Here is a 23082-nt window from a genome sequence, read left to right as displayed (position 1 = left end):
GTGATTTACAGCCAGAATGGCCCACAAATTCCTATTTTTGGACACACAAATTACCCAACTGAACCGCTACAATTTTCATATTATAGAACAAACAACTGTTTTAATTGTATACATTAGATTTACTATTTGTACTTTTCCACACCACTAGCTTACTTTTTTTGTTGTCATCTGAACGCCAGTTTAATAACACATAAATTCAAGAATACCTATCCCTACTAGTTGTAATTCCCAATGCACAATCACACACCATTACATACATCTTTATCATCTTACTCAAACACTCATGCACACAGCACACATACATTCCAGAACACCCCAACCCATATCTTCTTTATTTTTTTCAACAGACCCTAAAGAATGCCTACCAAAAGTCAAGTCCGTAGAAAGCAACGCAAAAGTAGAGCAAATGAAAATAAAAGTGTCCAACTTAAGCATCCATCTCTAGCAGAATTTGTAAAAAAAAGTTGAAACAAAACAGCTAATACAGTCATTTAGTGAAATACAAGAAGTTTCAAGTACAAAAAATGTGCCTCCTCTATCAAAATATAAAACAAACCAAAAAACAATTAACAGAAAATCAGCTATCACTACAGATAAAACTACTTCTTCAAATTTTAATACAGTGCAAAGTAAGCATACCAAGAAAAGTATTTTAGCCAAAATGTACCGTCACAAAGTCCTTCAAAATCTCATAAAAACAGGAGAGAAATCAGGTTCAAATCTTAAAACCTATCGTAGGAAATTAATCTTAGAAGCGTTGATGGACAGTGCAATTCTTCTGAAAAGAAAGTTATGTATTTTACTGTTAAACAAAATGAAACCGCTAACAAAGCTAATAACTAAATTACAAAAAAGACTTCTCAATAAGCGAAATGTCAACAGAAAGAACTTCTTAAGTATCTGCGGAGGTGAATGGAATCACACTATGAGCACAGAACCATATTTTAATGAAAACGCGTACAAACAAAAGCAAACAAATACAATTGCCATACAGCAGTGGTCCAGGTTATGAAAAAGTGAATAATACCATAATGGAACAAGAAGTACTCCTTACAAAAATATGCCCTGAAAACTTAGAGTTACCCCTCCATTCAACTGAATCAGAACGTCTAGTGTACAAATGGCCATGCACGTCAATGTGTAACATTCCCAAACAATGTTTCAAATCTTTACACCAATTCCTCAATAAATATGTAAAAAGCAAAGACAAAATCAAATTACTGCAAAATTTGGATACCTGTCCAGTGCGCAAGTACACAGGACTACAAGGACATTCATTGGCCTGCATTACAGGACCTACTTGTAAAACCACTTTCCATGATATCAAAAGGATATCAACACATCATTCAACTATAAGAAATCTAGTCTATAAACCGTACTATGCTAAAAGTCCTGCTTTAGCACTAGCAAAGTTAAATAACATCCTTCTACATGGTACAGCAAAAGACCTACTTGAAGAAATTCACTATATCCAGAAAAAATATTTTGGAAGTGAAAGCCATTTACAGAATGAAATAGTTTTAAACCAATTAAGCAACAATTCTACACATGGCAACTTTTTGCTAAACACATACAAAAAAGAAATACTAAAATTTAAAAGTACATCAGCTGAAGTACCAAACCTTGTATGTGTATGTTGCCGTAGAACTTTTTATAAAAGTAACACAAACACTGTAGACCTATCATACAAAATAGAAGACAATGAAGATTCGAAATGGTTTGAATTAGCTCTCTACCTTGTAGCAGAAAACAAATATGAAATACCTGAGCCCTTAATACTTTGCAGTTACTGCACTACAAAACTTGACAACAACCAAACTCCTTCACGTGCTATCACAAATAATTTGGAATTATACCCAGTACCAAAACCCCTACAACAACTTAATTTATATGAGAGCATCATAATTCAAACAGTACACCCATTTCAAGCAATAATACGCCTTCAACCAAAAACAGCAAAATTACCTCCTTCTGAATTGATAAAAGGCATTCATGGAAAAGTAGTTTATTTACCATTAGATCTAAAAGAAAATGTGCATACTCTAGAAGTGCAACGTCCAATGCAGCAATCTTTAATTATCTTAGTAAATGGAGTACCTACAAAAGACAAAAAAATACGGCAACAGCTGGTAGATTTATATAAAGTTAGACAAGCCTTCCAATATCTTAAAGAGAATAATGATTATTATAAAGAAATTAATAATGAAAAAAACTTGAAAGATACAACTGAAATAATTCAAGAAACACAAGAAGCTGATCAATTTGAGCTACTAGATCCTGCTACAATATCAAATACTTTAGACCATTATACAATTCATCCTTTGCACTGTAATGACACCGTAGAAGATGCACTGGAAACTTACCAAATGTGTCAAACAAAAGGATCGCCAATCAGCATATGGGAAAAAAGTATAGAAGCACATGCTTTTCCTCTACTCTTTCCTACTGGCAAAGGAGGAAGGTATGATGATAGACCTATTCAAATATCAGCTTCAGAATACCGCTCATTACGGATGTATTCTGAAGATCACAGATTTAGACAAAATGTGGAATACATATCCTTCCTACTCTTTGAAAGTTAACTAGCAATTTTATGTTACTGAGTTGCACACATATTAAAATCAGGATCACACTTTCAAAATATGACAGCTACACAATTATTAGAAAAAGTGCAACAAAAGGATGAGGTTTTACAATCAAATATTACAAATCTATTAGCAAATATGCGTGGTACTAAAGAGTACTGGTTTCGACGTCATGGAGATGTACGTTGTATGATCAGAAACCTTGGCCCACCCACTTGGTTTGTTACATTAAGTTGTGCAGAATATGCATGGGAAGATTTTCATGATTTCCTACGCATATCAAATAAAAACAAAACAAATATAGATATACTGACACCTGGAGAACTTTGTTCTTTGGATCCTGTTAATGTTTCAAGATATTTTCACCATAGCTTCATTGCTATGCTACATTTTATTTGTAATAAAACTGTTCCTCCCCTTGGAGAAGTGCAACACTTCTTTTGGAGAAAAGAATACCAAGCCAGAGGAGCACCACATATCCACATGCTTTTATGGATTAAAAATGCTCCTAAATTTGGTCAAGACAGTGATGACACTGTTTTACAGTTTATTGAAAAATATGTCACTTGTGAAATTCCATCAGAAGCCACAAATAGTGATCTTCATGCACAGATTGTACAATTTCAAAGACACAAATGTGGAAAATATTGTCGTCGCAAATACAAAAACAAAGGGAAATACTACACCAAATGCCGATTTGGTTTCCCTAGACCAGTTACAAATGCAGGTCAAGTGAACAACCTCATGTCTTCAGTTAGACATAGTGTTAAAGGTAAGTCACCTAAAAATACATATTCCATAAAAAGAAAAGAAGAAGAAAAATATATCAATGATTATAATGCAATCATTGCCCACTTATGGAATGCAAACATAGATGTGTAGTACATTGCAGACAATTCTACTGCAGTTGCACGATATGTCACAGCATACTTAACTAAAGCAGAAAAGACAGAGCTCCAAGACCTCTGCAATGACCTGTCATCAGATAAAACAGTATCTCAGAAATTATACAGCTTAGGCATAAACATGCTCACCCATAAAGAATGTGGATCATATGAAGCAGCTGATCGTTTAACTGGTACTGCATTGTATGGTAAATCTGAAAATATAGTATGGCTGAGTCTTGGTCCAGCTAAATCTAGAAAAAGAGTTCTAAAATCATATGAAGATATAGAAACAATAGCCAAACATGATCCCAACAGCCAAGACATTTTAAAAAACAATGGACACATACTACCCAAACAGAAGTAATACTTTGGAAAACATGTGTCTATACCACATAGCCCAAAACTACACATACAAAAATAATATGAAACCTGATGAAAAAAAAGGTAAATATAGAGTAACAAACTGTGAAGGCAGCTTAGTTAAACTCACTAAACCAAATTTAATTAATCATATCAAATTGTCATTAAAGACTCCTCAACATAAAGAAGTATATTACATGTCCCTGCTACAACACTTCAAACCATGGAGAAAAGAAGAACAATTACTAGATAACTATGACTCATATGAGGATGCTTTCAAAGCAAATGAAAGCACTATAACTGATGTAAACTTTACACAGTACAAAACAATGTTGCACAATGAACAGCAACACGAAGAAGAACTCCAAGCCCAACTAGATAAGGACACTCCTGACAGTAGTCAACCTTCTGTAACAGGAAGCCAAGAACCACTGGGAGAACCACTAATAATAAATGAGGCAGAATTAGCTATGATAGAAGTAGAAAACACCATGTGTCAGTATGAAGATAAGGAAGACTTAACCATACTACAATCAAAACTAAATAATGAGCAAAGTAGCATTTTTCAAGAAGTAACAAAACAAATTGCACATGGTGTAAATTATGAAAATAAAGAATGTTCCTTCCATAATTATAAACCTATACTACTGTACGTCAGTGGTGAAGCTGGTCCTGGCAAAACATTCCTAATCAAAATCATTAGTAAGTTCCTTCAACAATTGACAAACAACAAACTGTCAGCTGTTGTCACTGCCCCCACAGGTTTAGCTGCCTACAACATAGGTGGTGTTACATTACACCGGTTACTACTATTACCAGTAGAACACCAGAACAAATCAGACTATTACAAACTTTCTGCAGAAGCTGCAATGGAATTACACAGAGTATTGAAACAAATGAAAATGCTACTAATAGATGAAGTGAGCATGGTCTCCAACCTGATGTTAGCTTTGATTCTCCTCAGATTACAAGAAGTACTCAAAACAGACTATGAAGACTCTTTGCAGGAAAACACATTATTGTTTTTGGAGATCTGCTTCAATTAACACCAGTAAAAGGTGAGCCTATTTTTAAAACATTAGGACACAAATTCTGCCGTAAAACTGTTGGCAGCATTGGAAATGTCAACCTTTGGTAACATTTCCAATACAGAGAATTAACAGAAAACATGCGGCAATCTGCCTTAATCTCACTTATGCCAACATTTTAAAAAGTATCAGAGTTGGTATACTTTCTAAAGAAGCAGAAGAAATATTGAAAACCCTGCACATTAATGCACTTTATGGCGATAATGCATGTGCTACAGATGTTATGGAACAATTAGCCCACAAAAATGTCAATTGTATGGCCTTAATGCCAACTCTTGCAAGCTGTTTCAAATTCAATGAAATCATGCTAAGTAAAGAAATGCAACCAATCATGGAAATTAGCGCCACAGACAAACTAGATGTACATGGTATGACACTACCCATGTGTGACCAAGCCACAACAAGACTCAATAGTTTAGAAAAATCAATCTCAAACACCACAGGCTTAGAAAAGATATTCAAATTATCCTTAAATTGCAGAGTAATGCTTAAACGTAATCTTGACGTGGACCAAGGACTAGTTAATGGAGCACTGGGTACAGTTGTTGGTTTTCAAACATACCCACGCGACAACAAAATTCAGTTTGTCAATATACTCTTTGACAAACTTTCAGAAGTAAAAAGGATAGGACGCTCAACAGCTAGATTCCTTCTCTTCAAAGATATGTATGTACGCAGAGAACAATTTTCTCTAACTCTTGCATACGCAGTCACGATTCATAAATCACAAGGTCTTACCCTAGACAAAGCAATGATAGATATTGCTAACACAGTCTTTAAAGAAGGCATGAGCTATGTAGCACTATCACGCTTACGTACACTTGACGGTCTATTTCTAATCAACTTTGATGCAATTAAAATAAACGCTGATATTCCTGGCATTTTAGAATACAATAGTCTTCGCTCACTATACACCCCCCACCTAAACACATATTCTGTTCAACAAAAAGTAAAACGTTATAAAAGAAAAATAAATCAAACAGAAATGCAACAGGATGTCACTGCAAATCCTCCAAAGAGAGTAAAAGAAACTAATACTTCATCAAGTACCACAAGCAAAAAAGAATCAATTAGGGAAAGTAAACCAAGTACTTCTTTAAAGAAGGAAGACAAACACCAAAAAAAGCAGTTAGATACAGAACTACATGGACCATTTAAATTCTCAAATATAGTTGGTGTAAGTTGCTACGCAAATGTAGCAATGAATATTCTATTTCAATTACCACCATTGTTGACAACATTTACTTACACAGTACAGACCCATTGTGTTTGCAAATGTTAGTACTTTACAGAAATGCAGCAAACAATCCTGACAACACGTATAGTGTTTTTGGAATAAGACAACAATTGGACTACTGTGCTGGAATGGTGAAATTCACTTTAAATTCACAGGAAGATCCACAAGAATTTCTAATGTACTTACTACAAGTACTGGAAAACAAAAACATACCTATAAATGAAATCTTTCAGATTTCATACATGTGGAAACATACATGCACTCTCTGCAACAATGTGACACAAGAAGAAATCCCCAATGAACGCTTCATATATATATCAATAACAAATTGTGAATCCATTCCATTTCAGCGACTTGTACAAAATGCAAACCATGGTAGATTATGCTTTATCTGCAATTCAGATTATCGGTCCACGTTAGTAATACAAACACATAGTAAATACATAATACTAATGCTTCTACGTTACAATGCAGATGGTACCAAAAACAACTGCAAGCTGACTGGATTCACACATGGTCAAATATCACTTGGTAAGAAAACCATCACAACAATAGATATAATCTACCACGCAGGAGCGAGCCACAACTAATTCAGGGCACTACACTGCATAAATAAAAAAGAAATGTGGATGGTTTGAATGTAATGATAGTACCATTACTCTTGAAGCAGAGATTACCAGGAAATCTTACAAATGCTTATTTGATGTTCTTAAAACCAAAATTTGATAACTAAACTGTATTTAAACCCTAAGTAAACTTGTGTTAAAAAAATATAAACTGTTACAATACTCCAAAAGCTATCTAACTGCTCAAAGATTCTACAACAACTAATCAGATAAATGAATACCACTAAATTAGACTAAAAAATACACAGTTAGAATATGCCAATTGGTATCTAACTGTCCCAAAATTTAACAATATCCAAATAGATAAATCAATACCACTAAAATATATAAAAAAATAGACAGTTAGAATACGCCAATTGGTATCTAACTGCTCCAAAATTTTATAATATCAAAACAAATAAATAATATGTTACTGCTCCAAAAAAATACAATAAGCCAAAGTATTAAGCATTAGCCAGAAACAACAAGTGAACACTGAAAACAAACAAACAAATAAACTGTAGCATAACAGAAAAAGTTTTTTTCTTAATGCAACATGGATTTTTTTTTCTCCCACAGACCCAATGATTTTAGCAACAAATACAGAAACTGAGCAAATTGCACAGTACTCTGATTTGTAATCTACGAAATATGAGGGTCCAAAAAAAAAAAGTATATTGATTATACAATGTAATAAGTCATTACAAAATACTAATACTAACATGCTATTTTCTTTTATCATAGAAATTAACAAGAAAAAACATGGACTCCCGTTACTAGACCAAACAGTAAGTATAAAATAATAAGGAGAACCATAGCAGCATATCACATCCATAGTATCTAATACCTTTGTTCCTTATACATTTGTTTTTCACCCAAAGTTATAAGCAAATATGAATGTGATATGCTGCGGTAGTTGTTGCCAGGGCATACAGTCTTGGGTGCATGGCCAAGTGGCCATGCACCCAAGACTGTATGCCCTGGCAACAACCACCGCAGCATATCACATCCATAGAGTCAAACATTTCAACTATGGTCTATGGAAACTTTTAATGTCCGCGGACATTATGAGTGTTCTTAGAACACTTTCAACTTGCCAGCGAACAATACGGACAGCGTTTTCAGGACACCCCCTACGAACATTTCAAAACAATGCGATAGTTTTTAGAACACTTTCAACTTGCCAACGAACAATACGGACAGTGTCCTCAGGACATCCCCATTTTGTTTATTTGCAAACATTTCAGGACACTGCAAGTGTTCTTAGAACACATTCAACTTGCCAGCGAACAATACGGACTGCGCCTTCAGGACACCGCCTACGAACATTCCAGGACACCGCGAGTGTTCTTAGAAACGTCCTCAGAACACCCCCATTTCGTTTATTTGCAAACATTTCAGGACACCATGAGTGTTCTAAGAACACATTCAACTTGACAGAGAACAATACGGACAGCGTCCTCAGGACACCCCCATTTTGTTTATTTGCGAACATTTCAGGACACCGCGAGTGTTCTTAGAACACATTCAACTTGTCAGCCACAACCCCATTCGTATTTGCGAACATTTCAGGACACAGCGAGTGTTCGACAACGTCTTCAGAACACCCCCATTTTGTGTATTTGCGAACAATTCAGGACACTGCGAGTGTTCTTAGAACATATTCAACTTGACAACAAACAATACGGACAGCGTCCTCAGGACACCCCCATTTTGTTTATTTGCGAACATTTCAGGACACTGCGAGTGTTCTTAGAACAGTTTCAGTTTGCTTGCGAACAAAACGAACACATATTGAGTCCTCAGAACACCCCCCCATTCAGTTTATTTAGAACATTTCAGAACACCTGTGATGTCCGCAGACAAATCGAACACAAAAAGAACGTCTAACACATAAAAAACACAACTTTCATCCTATCTCATACACTCCCACCCTCCCCAAACACTCCTTCACACCAACACACTCTACTAAATACAAATTTTGAACAAACTTTCACGGCGCTGTCCGCGGACGACCGCGAATCCAAGATGGCGGGCGCTACCGAATATCTGATGCGCTTCACGCTCCACGCCGTCCAATCAGCGAACACGTTGCATGTCCACGAACATCACGCAAGCCGATTGGCCAATCAGGACACTGTCCGCGGAGCGAACAGGGAAGTCCGTCCGCGGACCGAACACAGATATCACTAATTTTGTTTTACCTACTTTTTGGTCATTTTAAAAAATAACTACTGGACGGATTTTCACCAAAGCATGCTTTCGGGTCCAAGCCGCTGCTCCTGGTCCAAATTTGGTGAAAATCCGTACAAGCAAAATTTTGTTCCCATTCAGTCTATGGGAAAAAAAAAAGTTTTGGGACCCCCCCTATACGTTTGCCTCCCCTGGACGAATCCTCACCAAACTTTGCAAGACAATTCAGAGTGACCCAAATACTTTTTTTGCACAGTTTGGTGAGGATCCGTCCAGGGAGAGCGAAGTTATAAGCCGCCCAAAATGTTCTCTTCCTATGGAAACAGCAATTTAACCATAACTACATGGCCACTACCGTGGACATGTAATTTTACATTGGTATAGGGTGCAAACAGCCCGTAGGCATTGAGGCGCTGTTACGCCTGAATAGCTTAGTTACATGACTAATAGAAATACACTTTAGACATACATTTAAGAATGATGGTCTTTCAGAGTATATTACATGCATGATGTGGATTGTGATGATTAGGTGAAGAGTGGTGTTTTTGTTGCTTTGTGGAAAGGCAGTGTGTGAATTTTCAGCTCGTAGAGGTGGTGGCAGGGTATTACATTGCTGGGCTGCTAGGTAGGGGAAGCTGGCTGCTCCTGCTCTGACTCGCTTGATTTTGGGCACTGTGAGCATGTTTGAGTAGGGCGTTCTGGTTGGTCTTGTGGAGGCCGACAGGTGAATTCTTTGGGACAGGTAGTAAAGGGCAGTTTGGTGGACACATTTGTGCCTAAGGGTGAGGGATTTAAAGAGAACACGCTCTTTGATCTGAAGCCAATATGTCTGTTTTCTGGCAGAAGTTATGTGTTCCCTTTTGGGGATGCCAATAGCTGCACGAAGGGTGCTATTTTGGATGACCTGCAACCTTTCCATGTTTATTTACTGACGTGCCTAGGAAGAAGGAATTGCAATAGTCGAGTCGAGACCCTGTTATAGCTCTTGCTACGGTAATGCAGTTATCTTTGTAGAGGAAGGGTCTGGCTGTGTTTAGTAGCTTGGCGTGATATGCAGCAAAAGAGGCAATGGCATTGACTTGCCTATTCATGGATAGATTGGAGTCCAAGTAAGTATCGTAGTTGCCTGTTTGTGTGAGGAGGACCTGAGTATCGTCCGCGTAGTTGGTGTAGTAGATAACTAGTGAGTCTAGAATGTGGAAGAGGGGCTGCGTAGATAAATTGTAGAATGTGGGCGAGATGCAGGCTCCTTGTGGCACGCCGCACAGGATGGTGGTGGGTGAGGCGGAGGCTAGGTTGGAGAAGATTTGCATGGTCCTTCCTTGTAGGAAAAAAAGAGATCCAAGCGGTGGCCTTAGCTGAGAAATTAGCTGTGGAGGTAAGGTGGTGGCAGAGGATGTTGTGATCAATGAGATCAAATGCCGCAGAGAGGTCAAGGAGTAGGAGTAGGGCAGGTTTGCCTGAGTCTATTGCGTCATCCATCTGATTCTTGAGGTCGAGTGGGGCCATTTCAGTACCGTGCCCCGGGCGAAATGCACATTGGCACAAGCCAAGGAGTTTGTTCTCCTCAATGAATTGTTGTACTTGCAGGTAAGCTGCTTTATCCAGTATTTTAAGCAGAACTGTGACAGTGGTTATGGACCTGTAGTTGTTAGGTGACATGGGGTCCAGCATGGATTTTCTTTAAGGAGAGGATGGACCCAGGCTTCCTTGAGGCAGGAGGGGACCTTCCCAGTGGTGAACGATGAATTAACAAAGGTGGTCAGAAATGGAGCAAGGGTGCTGGCACAATCCTTGATGATTGCAGCGGGGCAGATGTCCCCTTTGCAGTTGGAGATTTTTATGGATTTCATGATGTTTATTATCAAGTGTCCCTCAATTGGTTTGAAGGAGAAGGTTGTGGTTGTTCCTGTGGATTGAGGTGTTTTGGGTACAGGGGGGAGTTAGTCAGGGTTTGTTGGGTCGTTTTGATTTTGGTTTGGAGGGTGTTCAGTTTGTTGAGTAGGGCTGCTTAGATTTCGTCGCACCAGGTCTTATCCTCGGTGATGTTCTGGGGGTAATTGGGGGTCTCTAGGTCCCTGAAGATATAGAAGATTTCTTTGGTGTCTGAATTAGCTTCCGAGATCCTAGTTTTGCAAAGTTGGCTTTGGCTCGGATAATGGCTTTCTTATATTCTTTAGAATGTTTTTGGAATACCAGTTTAGTGGCATCCGAGTGTGTGGTTTGCCAAAGGAAAAGGGCTGCCTGTTTCTTTGACTGAAGTTCTAGAACGTCGGGGGTGAACCAGGCATTATTGTGGCTGGTGGGTTTGGCTTTCCGGGGCTTGAGAGTGGCAATAGCGTCCATACCTAGTTTGATGGCATTATTGAAGGATTGTGCAAGCATCTCGGGGTTAGTAGAGAAAGGGGGCCTAAAGGCCGGTACTAGTAGGTGTGGTAGTAGTCTTTCCGAAGTGAGCTGACACAAGCTTTTGGAGGTAGTTTTTGGGAGTGGTGGCATGGGAAGGAGTCTACCCTTTGCCGTAGAGATGTCAAACTGGATGATGTGGTGGTCAGACCATGGTGCGGGTGGGTTTCCAGTAATACTGATAGGGCAATTGTGTTGGGCTATCCAGTCCAAGGTGTGGCCTTGGATGTGAGTGGGATCTGTGATGTGAGCGCCTTGTTAAGTGATTTGGCTGCAGAATCTTTGTCATCATTGAGCCCCAATTTGAGGTCTCCTAGGAGGATGGCTTTGGTAGATTTTTTAAGGTTGTCTGAGAGGAGGTGAGTAAGGGCTGAATGGAAGTCAGCCAAGGGTCCTGGGGGCGGTAGACAAGGTAAAGGGATATAGTGCAGTGGTGGGAGAGGTTAAGTTTGACAAGGAGGTAGTCACTGTTGTTATTCATGTCTTTGTCTTCCTGATGGGCAGGGAGTCGTTCGCTATTTGTGCAATGCCTCCTCCTTTTGTGGGGTGATCCTGTCTAGTGATGGAGTATCCTGCTGAGAGAACAAGGGATAGTGCAGGTTGGTAGGCTTCATGCAGCCATGTTTCTGTTATCATGAGGAGGTCTAGGATATCAACTGGTATGCCACGCCCTGTGGCTACTTTGGGCAGTACACATGCAGCAACAATGATTTTACAGACTACTGGTGGGGAATATAGCTAAACCCCACCAGAGTGGTCTAGGGAGTGGAAACGTGACTTAGGCACCTTGAATGTGTGCCCAACGATGCACCTAGTCGCTACATGTGCTGCATTTTATCTCACCTCACTTGGTGTGGCAGGATTCCTGTATGGCATCATCAGGAATGGTGATTGCTGGTAGGTACTGTCCTCTACAAATGTGTACATGATTGTTATTGGTATTTATTGTCATAATCTGTTGTTCAGTGTGTCGCATGCATGTATTCATGCATGAATGTGCATGACAGTTCATGCTCACGAATGAGCCAGGTGTTGCCATATTTTCTTGATGCCAGGGCGCGGTAGAGTGCTGACTGCCAGTAAATGTAGCTGTGATGCATGCTGCCATGGAAATTGTCATTGGCTTGCATGATCACTCCATTTGCATCACAGATGACCTGCAAGTTGATGGAATGCAAGTACTTGCAATTGCGGTATATGTGCTCCGTCAATTGGGGGGGTCATAGCACAACATGTGTACAGTTGATGGCTCCAAGTACATGTGGAAAGTGTGCAACTCCATAAATATCCTAGCACACTCTCTGCTTTTCCTCCTGTGTTCTCAGCATATGTATGTGCACACACACCTATGTTATGCACACCAATACTTGGTAGACACAGCGGGATTGTGTGGACTGAGATAGCCACCAACTTTGGCAGTGGTGTGCTGAAAGGAGCCTGTGGCAATGAAATGTAGCACTATCAGCACCTTTTCAGGAGGCAGTACGGGCCTGGGAGCAGATGGTGGATGATGCTAGGTCTTGAACCCACTCCCTGACAAAGTCTAGGATGATATGGGGTGGGAGCCAGTACCTAGCATATACCTGGTCGCCAGGCATCCTAAACAGCATGGTGCGAAAATTCGGCACCTGGGCATCCTTCTCCTCCTTCTTTGTTCATGTACGGTGGCATTCATCGTGGCTGTGCGACGTATGTATGGTGTGCCTTGTGTGCTTTATACAAATTGGATCCATCGCATGTTGAGCTTTACACCTGCTATCATTTGGTGGTTGGATCACAGGGCTTGTGTGGGACTTTTCCCAATATACGGGGTGATTCAAGGAATCATTGTGCGCTGAAATGGGTGGAGCAAGCGTAAAAAACGCAGCGCATGTGTGCGAAACGCATGCAAGCGCCTGTTTCCCGATTCATGGAAGGCATTGCACTGGCTTACCTGGGACCTGCAATGAATCTGCGCGGGGGGGCACACATCACTGTGACATCCCGAACGCTGTGCTTGAGTCGCCCAGTGAAGGCGCACAACGTCCAGCGCACGCACCTAAAAAGGGGGCGGAACACGTGGAATGGGGAACAACACGCAAAAATGTGGGCGTAATGGGGGAAGTTCAGCAGCGAAATCTCTGCAATGCCCACACGTGTGCTAACAACATGTATTCATGGAATTGAACAGGGCAAACCCGCGGACGCCAAAAGACGTGCAAATCCAGAAACGCGTCTGCCATGCGAAGGCAGACGGAAGTGCCCCCGCACAGCATAAAAGTGTGCACAAACAACAAACTAGCAGATACAGCTACGATGAACGCCCGTTTCTCGCAGCGGTGATCGTGGGACACCGCAGAAGGATGAGCATAGCCAGGCCCTGCATTTTTTTGCCCGCCCAGGACCAGACTTTTTGGGATGCCTGATGACCAGGTCTATGGCAGGTCTAGGTTTCCACCTCATATCATAATAGATCTGGTCACTGAGTGGGAGGATAACCTCACATCACCCACCTTGTGCTCCCAAGCACTGAGCCCTTTGGAAAAGGTGCACAATGTCCTGCATTTTTTGGCCACTGGGTCATTTCAGCAGATAACTGCCATAGTTGGGGGTGTCTGACAGGCCAAGCAGTCACGCTGCCTACACAAGGAGTTGGCAATCATGAATACACGGCCCTCAGTCCGCAGGCACATATACATGCCCAGAACAACCTCAGAAAGGCAGGCCGTGGTCCAGGACTTTCACAGGTTGGCACACTTCCCCAAAGTGCTTGGTGCCATTGATTGCACCCATGTGGCCCTACGTCCACCTAGGGCCACTGAGCACATCTGTCGCAACCGCAAGCACTGGCATTCCATCAACATGCAGGTTGTATGCAATGCCAAAGGAATCATCACCTCTGTCTATGCAATGTGTCCCGGGTCCACCCATGACAGTTTCATATTCAGAATGGCAGCCCTACACCGGGACCTGGAAGCTGGGAGGCATGGCAACACATGGCTCATTGGTGAGTACAAATGCCTGTGCACATGCATGCATGTCACACACAGACAAATACACAAACCCAACTAATGACAACCATTATGACCTCCACCGGGGACAGTGCCTACCCTCTGAGCACCTACATGATGACGCCAATACGGAACCCCACCACACCACCCCAGGTAAGATACAACGCAGCCCTTATTGCAACCAGGGGCATAGTAGAGTGCACATTCGGAGTGCTCAAGTCACGTTTCCACTCCCTTGACCGCTCTGGTGGGCAGCTATTATATGCACCCCCCAGTAGTGTGCAGGATCATTGTGGCAGCATGTGTCCTGCAGAACGTTGCAACCCGGTGGACATGGTGGTGCCCCCACATCCCCAACCACATGCCCGCCTGCTGCGCATGGGTGTGGAAAGGGCACGTGGCGAGGCAGCCCGTACCCAGCTTGTGGCTACATTTTTCACCTAACAACCTCCCCCCTGCGGAGTGTACACAGACCTGGCACATTCCAGGTGACAATCAATGATGAAAAAGGGAAAGTCAACTGTCACAACCTTGACACCCTGAGAATGTGTCCTTGGAATTGCAGTATTGTGTGCATCCCTAGCCACTTAAACAAACACAATCCCATGTGACCAAAAGGCACACATGCAAGCTACAGATTCCAAAACCCCCATGCAAAACAGCACATCCAAATGCTGGTATGTCACCTGAACCTCCCTCAACCCCATGTCACCGATCCGACACACCATGCCATGGCATGCAATGTGAAAACCTCAATAAAAAATCAACACACATGTCACAACTGTCACAAAGTGCACCGTCACAAATGGAAATAAGCCACAGACAATCCCCTCAGACATGGACTCTGAAGAAAAGAGTGAGCAAATATATCCAACCTATACTAAAAGGACATAACTGCAAGCCACCAAAGGTGTGAACACTGAAAGCTCAAACCTTTGCTGGCATGCATTTCAGGGAATCTCAAAAATGAAAAGAAAATGCGGGTGCTGCAGGGTTGTCCCCTGCAACACCCCACTCACTACACAACACAGCACAGTGAGTGGTGTTTGGGGCCTGGAAACCCCTGCAGCTGGATAAAAAAATAAAGCAAAAAAATTAGCCAGCAGCGCCAGTTCACGATCACGAAAGTCAAAGTGAACTTGTGTAGCAGAGACACAGCATGTCTCAGAAGGCAAGTTATGTGTGCGTGGGTGGATGTTGGGAGGTGTTGGGGGTAGGGGTGAGGGTGTGTTGTGTGTGTCGTGGGGTTCGTTTGCAGGGCTATTCAATGCATGTTAGCATGGGAAATGCATGAACCTTCAGTCTTGCGTAAATTTTAGATGTGAACTACTCCATTGTGGACACATCTACAACGGAAACATATTGCCGATCCCGTGACACATCATAAGCAAAACCAACACAGGACTGTCAATTTACCAGCATAACATATAATGAAGACAGGACCCAACAGTGACAATGTCAGACAGTGAGGACTCACCATAGCACAAGTGCCTCAATGTGACATTGCCACCACACGTCCCCTTTCCATCATGAGAGTCACTTCGACAGCTAAAGGGGGCATGGGACTGCATACAGCATGAAGTGCATCAACAATGTACACAGTCAAGGCAATACATGAATAAGCAACATGACATCATGCACAGTCAACAATATACTCACCAAAATGCAGTCCAACTATGCACAGGAGAAACCATCATGAATCCCCAATAGGGGTGCATACACAAGTTGGACTTCATACTGGCCACAGACATGACGGAAGCCCAATGCCTGTCACACTCACCTGGGTCCTGCGGGAGCAATGGGATCCTCCGGATCTTTCCCCTCGTAAACCTCAGAACTGGGAAGCCAACCTGCCAATAGACAGGATTTTAGAGAGGTACGGTTGTTTGCCTTCCTGAAACCTCCCTCCACCCTCCCTGTGTCCCGGTGGAATGTGTTCCCTTACTATGGTGTAGCTCACCTTCTTGTTTTATGTGGCGCGCTCTCCATCCTGCCTCTGCAGGGGCGCGGAAGTCTGGATTCTGGCGAGTTGCTTCAGGTTCGGGTAGATGGAGGTGCGAAAAGCACTCTGCAGGAATTGCCCAGTTGAAGCACTGGTAATGTCTGTGAGTTCGCTGGTGAGTTTTAAGCCCAGGAGGCCCACAGGTAAGTCCAGCTGTGGAAGGTAAGTCCAATTGACACCAGTTACTTCACTGGTTTGCGTGTTGGGTGGTGGGTTGGGAAAAGGCTGAGCCTTCTAACGAGTTTTATTGTTTTTGCAGGTCTTGGAGCGGACAGCCAGCTGTAAGCGAGCGTGGCAAGAGGAGTTCCACAGGGCTCGCCTCAAAGGTAAGTTTCTATGGGCGTGCGCAGACTCAGAGTTTTTTGCATGTACGTGCTTACTAGAGTTAACTTGTTTTCTTCTTTCTTTTGTAGATCGGGTCCGGAGTGCAGAAAACTGAAGAACAGGTCCGGAGCGTGGAAGAACTGAAGATCGGGCCCGGAGCATTGAAGAAACGAAGATCAGGTCCAGCGTGCAGAAGAAATGAAGAGCGGGACCGGGCACTGAAGAAAAACAGCTGACGGAAGGTATCTGGAATTCCCAGCGGCTGGAGAGCAACAGGTAAGGATGTTCAGATCCGCTGAGCGACTGTAAACAGGCAAGGATCCAGGTTGCGGTGAACGTGTGCACTAGGCTACAGATAACACACGAAGCATAGACCAATTCTTGGGTGTGGCTTATATAGGCAGCCACACCCAAACACTAGAATGTGCCTCATAGTTCCTTCAGTTCCTGGATGTCCTGCAAGGCATCCATGTTGGGGGCACAGGAAGTGGCTGAAAACTAGGCTATGTGAATAATGTAATACTAATAGTGCCACTGGGCATGTTTTACTTGCCAGGCTTTCACCCATTGGGCTCCTACTTGTGTTCCCAACTTCTCCCTATGTGTGTGTGCCACTCAGGTGTGGGTTCCTATTCTAGTACCCATGACAGTCCTCCCCCTCAAGGCCCCACCCGACGGTGTTCTCCCTGGTCCAGGTTTGGTGGGGTTATCTCGATGGAATATATGCAGTAACTGGGGATCATGGATGTTCTGGCTGGGTTCCCATGACCTATCCTGTGGCCCATACCCTTTCCAGTCTACAAGGTAGTATAGAGACCCGTTTGTAATTTTTGAGTCCAGAATACTTTTGATCTCGTATTCGGGTTCGTCACCTTCTACTATTATTGGAGCTGGGGGTGTTGTTACTCGTGTCTCTGGGTGCACAGGCTTTAGTAATGAAACGTGAAATACCGGATGTATATGCATGCAGGATGGTAAAGCTTGTCTCATGGTGACTGGAGAGATTAGGGCTTCAATTGTAAACGGGTCTAAGAATTTCAGTTGGAATTTCCTTGGACCTTTAAGCGCTAAATATGTTGATGCTAGCCACACCGAATCACCAACTTGATAGTTTGGGGCCTCCTCTCGATGTTGATCTGCATATCTCTTCTGTGTTTCTTTGGCGACTTGTAAATGTGTCACAACCTCCTTGGCTGCTTGGGTGATATGCTCATGCAAGGTTTTGACTGCGGGCATTTCAATTGCTTCCGGTGGATCGTACTTTGAAGTCCGTGGATTCCATCCATATAAAATATAGAATGGGGTCAGTTGGGTAGAGGCATGTGTGTAGTTGTTGTATGCATATTCTGCCATCCATAAGATCTCCAACCAATTATGGTTCGTTTGATGTAGCAGACAGCGGAGGTATTGCTGCAGAGTTTGGTTCATGCGTTCATTCTGCCCGTCGGTCTGTGGGTGATGGCTGGTGGACAAACAGATTTCTACTCCTGCTAAAGCACAACATTTCTTCCAGAATTGTGACACAAACTGGCTCCCTCTGTCAGATATTATTACAGATGGGAATCCGTGTAATTTCACGATGTAGTCTAGGAAGTTCTGATCTAAAACTGGAGCTGAAGGTATTCCTTTTAATGGTATAAAGTGGGCCATTTTAGAAAAGAGATCAACCACCACCAGGATGGTGGTGTAGCCGGAACAAGAAGGTAGATCCGTGACAAAATCCATCGACACAGTGTGCCAAGGAGCAAGAGGTATAGTCAGGGGTTGTAGCAGACCAGCTGATCTTTGTCTTGACGCCTTGTTCTGAGCAAATATTCTGCAGGAGTTCACGAAATTCAGGGTGTCAACCCGCCAGATTGGCCACCAGTGGTGTCTCTTTACCTTGGCCAGTGTTTTAGCCCCTCCTGGGTGACCCTCCAGGGGTGAACTATGGTTACTGGTGAGGATCTCTTCTCTGAGAATACATGTAGGTAGATACAGGCACCCTTGGAAGTAGGGGGGATTGTCTTGTATGGAAAAGAGAGCTCCCTTTTGGTTCCAAGTCCTTAATTTATCAGCGGGAATGCTGTTCTGCACTTCTTTCTTGAGCGCTTCCAGCGGGGAGAGGGTACTATCGCAAATGCCTAGAATCTTGTTACTGGGGATTATGTCTAGTGGCATTGGATAGTTGTTAGCTTCTTCACCCTTGCCGATGCGAGATAACACGTCCGCCTTGCCGTTCTTTACCCCTGGTCGATAAGTAATTACAAAGTCATACTCCGTTAGAAATAATGTCCAGCGAAGCTGTCGTGATGATTGGGCCTTAGCTGAACATTGGTACTGAAGGTTCCGGTGGTCGGTTATGATTGTGATGGTATGCTTGGTGCCAAGTATGTAGTGTCTCCACTCCTTGAGAGCGTCCTTAATTGCTAAGAGCTCTTTATCTGAAATGGCATAGTTTAATTCCACTGGAGAAAACTTCCTTGACCAGAACGCCACAGGATGCAAGTGACCTGTTGTCGGATTCCGCTGAGATAGGACGGCCCCCATGGCTACACTGGATGCGTCGGTTTCCACGATGTATGGAAGATCAGGTAGTGGATGCTGTAACACGGGGGAGGAAGTAAACTTGTCTTTCAGTGCACTAAAGGCTTCTTCTGCAGCAGGTGCCCACTCAAACGTTCGGTGTTTGTGGAGAAGTGAGGTATTTGGGTGCACCAGGTGTGAAAAGCCAGGTATGAAGCGTCGATAAAAATTTGAAAATCCTAAAAAGCTTTGTACCCCTTTTAGAGATGTGGGCGAAGGCCAGGTAAGTATGGCTTCTACCTTTCTGTTGTCCATCTTAATGCCTTGTGGGGACAGCACGAACCCCAAGAATTCCACCTCAGTGACATGGAACGAGCATTTTTCGGGTTTGGCGTAAAGGTGGTTTTCGCGCAGCTTACGGAGCACTGCTCGCACATGTGTAACGTGTTCTTGTAGGTTAGACGAGTAGATTAGGATATCGTCAATATACACTCCGGCACACAGATCGAGTAACTCCTGTAAAACATAATTTATGAAATGTTGAAACTCCTCTGAGGCATTACAAAGGCCAAATGGCATCACTTGGTACTCATATAAGCCATATCAGGTGCGGAATGCGGTCTTCCATTCATCACCTTTTTTAACGTGCACTAGGTGATAGGCTCCTCGGACATCTAACTTTGTTAAGATTTGCGCTTGTCGTACCTGGTCCAAAAGGACTGGGATTAATGGCAGCGGATACCTGTTCTTTATGGTGACCTAGTTCAATGCTCAGTAGTCAATACATGTGTGGAGATCACCCTCCTTCTTGGGAATGAAGAATAACGGTGACGCTGCAGGTGATTTTGATGGACGGATGAATCAGTTTGCAAGATATTGGTCCAGGTATTTCCTCAAATGGGAGTTTTCTTCTTCGGTCAAGGCATAGATTCGGCTGCATGGTACTTGGGCCTCGGGTTACAGATCAATTTGGCAATCATGTGAACGATGGGGTGGAAGAGTATTAGCTTGTTCTTTAGCAAACACATCTTGAAATTCCTGGCATTCAGACGGTAGAACTCCTATCATGCCTAGAGCCGACACCGACTTGGGGTACGTGAGTAGCAGGCATTCAGGGGATTGGGATCCTTCATAACAACCATAACAGCATCGGCATTCCTTAGGGAAAGCTAATTTTCTTGCTCGCCAGTCAATGTGAGGGTTATGAGCTTCCAACCAGGGCATTCCGAGAATCACCTGGAATTGTGGAGCTGTAATTAAATCGAAGGAGATTTTTTCTTATGACCATCTTGGCAAAGGAGTGTAACTTCAGCAGTGCAATGGGTAACTGGCCCAGAAAGTAGTTGGGAACCATCTACCGCGGTCACATTGTCGGCTATTGCCTTTGGACTTACTGATAATCCCACCCGGTCAGCGGTTTCTAAGTCCATGTAGTTGCCTGCAGCCCCACTATCGATGAAAGCCTCGATGGCATGCATTTTGGATGAGTTTAGTGGATTTAAGATAACTGGAATAGCAAAGTGGGAGGTCTGAGGGGTCTTTACTTGGCTCGACAAACCGTCCTCTATGCCTGTTGAGCGTTGGAGTTTTCTGTCTCCTCCGTGCCTTTGCTCCCATCCATGGTCCCTACTGTCTTCCGAGGTGGTTTTGCTGGGCAGTTGCGGAGGAAATGACCTGCTTGACCACAGTACAGGCATAACTGTTCTTGTCGTCTCGTTTCCCGCTCCGACTTAGTGAGGGGGCCACGTACTATGCCTAATTGCATAGGTTCAGGGTGTGCTTCTGCTAAAGGCCGGGCTGACTTCTTGGGCCGTACATAGAATATCCTGCTCTCTGAACGGGCTCGGTCCGTCTTCCGTTTTGTAGCCGATGATCGAGCTGGCGTGCAAGGTCGATGTACTCAGAGCAACCATCCAGAGGGTTCACTACCTGTGCAAGTACATCTTTTAGCTCCCACGTAAACCCCTGTAAAACAAGGTAACTCATTTTTCCTCTGGCCAGTTTGTCTCGGTCACAAGCCGATTAAATGTGGCCACATAGGACAGAAGATCATGACTGCCCCGCCGGAGTGATAACAGCTTGTCATCTAGGGCCTGGCCTTGCGTGCGACAAGCAAAGATCTTTTCCAACAGACAATGGAAACCAGCATAATCACGTAGTAAGGGGTCATCCCTACTTACAAAGGGGACGGACCAGTCCGCTGCATGGCCCCCTAGGTATAACAGCACAAAGGCCACTTTGGACTGATCATTAGGAAACAACCCGGTTCTGCACAAAAAATGTAAATGGCACTGGTTCATAAAGGCTCGAAATTACTTCGGGTCTCCTGCATACCTCTCCGGTGGCGCTAATGGGATGTTACCCGGAAGTACCACCTGTACAGGGGTTACATATTGAGTTTGTGGAAATGAGGGTGCAGTAGCTCCTCCGGGTAGAGGTGACTGTCCTGCCTAGGCTTGAAGTAGCTGCCGGGCTAAGTTTTCAGTTTTATCTCTGTTGACTATCAATTCATGCCTCAGGGTATTTGTCTCGGTGCGGGCTGCATGTAGCTCTGCTTGCAGCTCCCCCAACAGCTTTGATAACTGATCTACTTCTGCATTTTCCATTGCTTAGGCAGAGTGGGTTTACGGTAGGCTTCGTGTTCTGTCACGCTCACCTGGGTCTCTGCGGGAGCAATGGGATCCTCCGGATCTTTCCCCTCGTAAACCTCAGGACTGGGAAGCCAACCTGCCAAAAGAATAGGATTTTAGAGAGTTCCGGTTGTTTGCCTTCCTGAAACCTCCTTCCATCCTCCCTGTGTCCCGGTGGAGTGTGTTCCCTTACTATGGTGTAGCTCACCTTCTTGTTTTATGTGGCGCGCTCTCCATCCTGCATCTGCAGGGGCGCGGAAGTCTGCATTCTGGCTTGTTGCTTCAGGTTCGGGTAGATGGAGGTGCGAAAAGCACTCTACAGGAATTGCCCTGTTGAAGCACTGGGAATGTCCGTGAGTTCGCTGGTGAGTTTTAAGCCCAGGAGGCCCACAGGTAAGTCCAGCTGTGGAAGGTAAGTCCAATTGACACCAGTTACTTCACTGGTTTGCGTGTTGGGTGGTGGGTTGGGAAAAGGCTGAGCCTTCTAACGAGTTTTATTGTTTTTGCAGGTCTTGGAGCGGGCAGCCAGCTGTAAGTGAGCGTGGCAAGAGGAGTTCCACAGGGCTCGCGTCAAAGGTAAGTTTCTATGGGCGTGCGCAGACTCAGAGTTTTTTGCATGCACGTGCTTACTAGAGTTAACTTGTTTTCTTCTTTCTTTTGTAGATCGGGTCCGGAGTGCAGAAAACTGAAGAACAGGTCCGGAGCGTGGAAGAACTGAAGATCGGGCCCGGAGCATTGAAGAAACGAAGATCAGGTCCAGCGTGCAGAAGAAATGAAGAGCGGGACCGGGCACTGAAGAAAAACAGCTGACGGAAGGTATCTGGAATTCCGAGCGGCTGGAGAGCAACAGGTAAGGATGTTCAGATCCGCTGAGCGACTGTAAACAGGCAAGGATCCAGGTTGCGGTGAACGTGTGCACTAGGCTACAGATAACACACGAAGCATGGACCAATTCTTGGGTGTGGCTTATATAGGCAGCCACACCCAAACACTAGAATGTGCCTCATAGTTCCTTCAGTTCCTGGATGTCCTGCAAGGCATCCATGTTGGGGGCACAGGAAGTGGCTGAAAACTAGGCTATGTGAATAATGTAATACTAATAGTGCCACTGGGCATGTTTTACTTGCCAGGCTTTCACCCATTGGGCTCCTACTTGTGTTCCCAACTTCTCCCTATGTGTTTGTGCCACTCAGGTGTGGGTCCCTATGCTAGTACCCATGACAATGCCTTTGTGTAAGTTACCGTCACACAGTGCCATCCTTGCGATCCA

The sequence above is a fragment of the Ambystoma mexicanum genome, chromosome 6p (assembly GCF_040938575.1).
Source record: "Ambystoma mexicanum isolate Mex_15411 chromosome 6p, UKY_AmexF1_1, whole genome shotgun sequence".
Taxonomy (NCBI): domain Eukaryota; kingdom Metazoa; phylum Chordata; class Amphibia; order Caudata; family Ambystomatidae; genus Ambystoma; species Ambystoma mexicanum.
Note: the sequence above shows the minus strand (reverse complement) of the source record.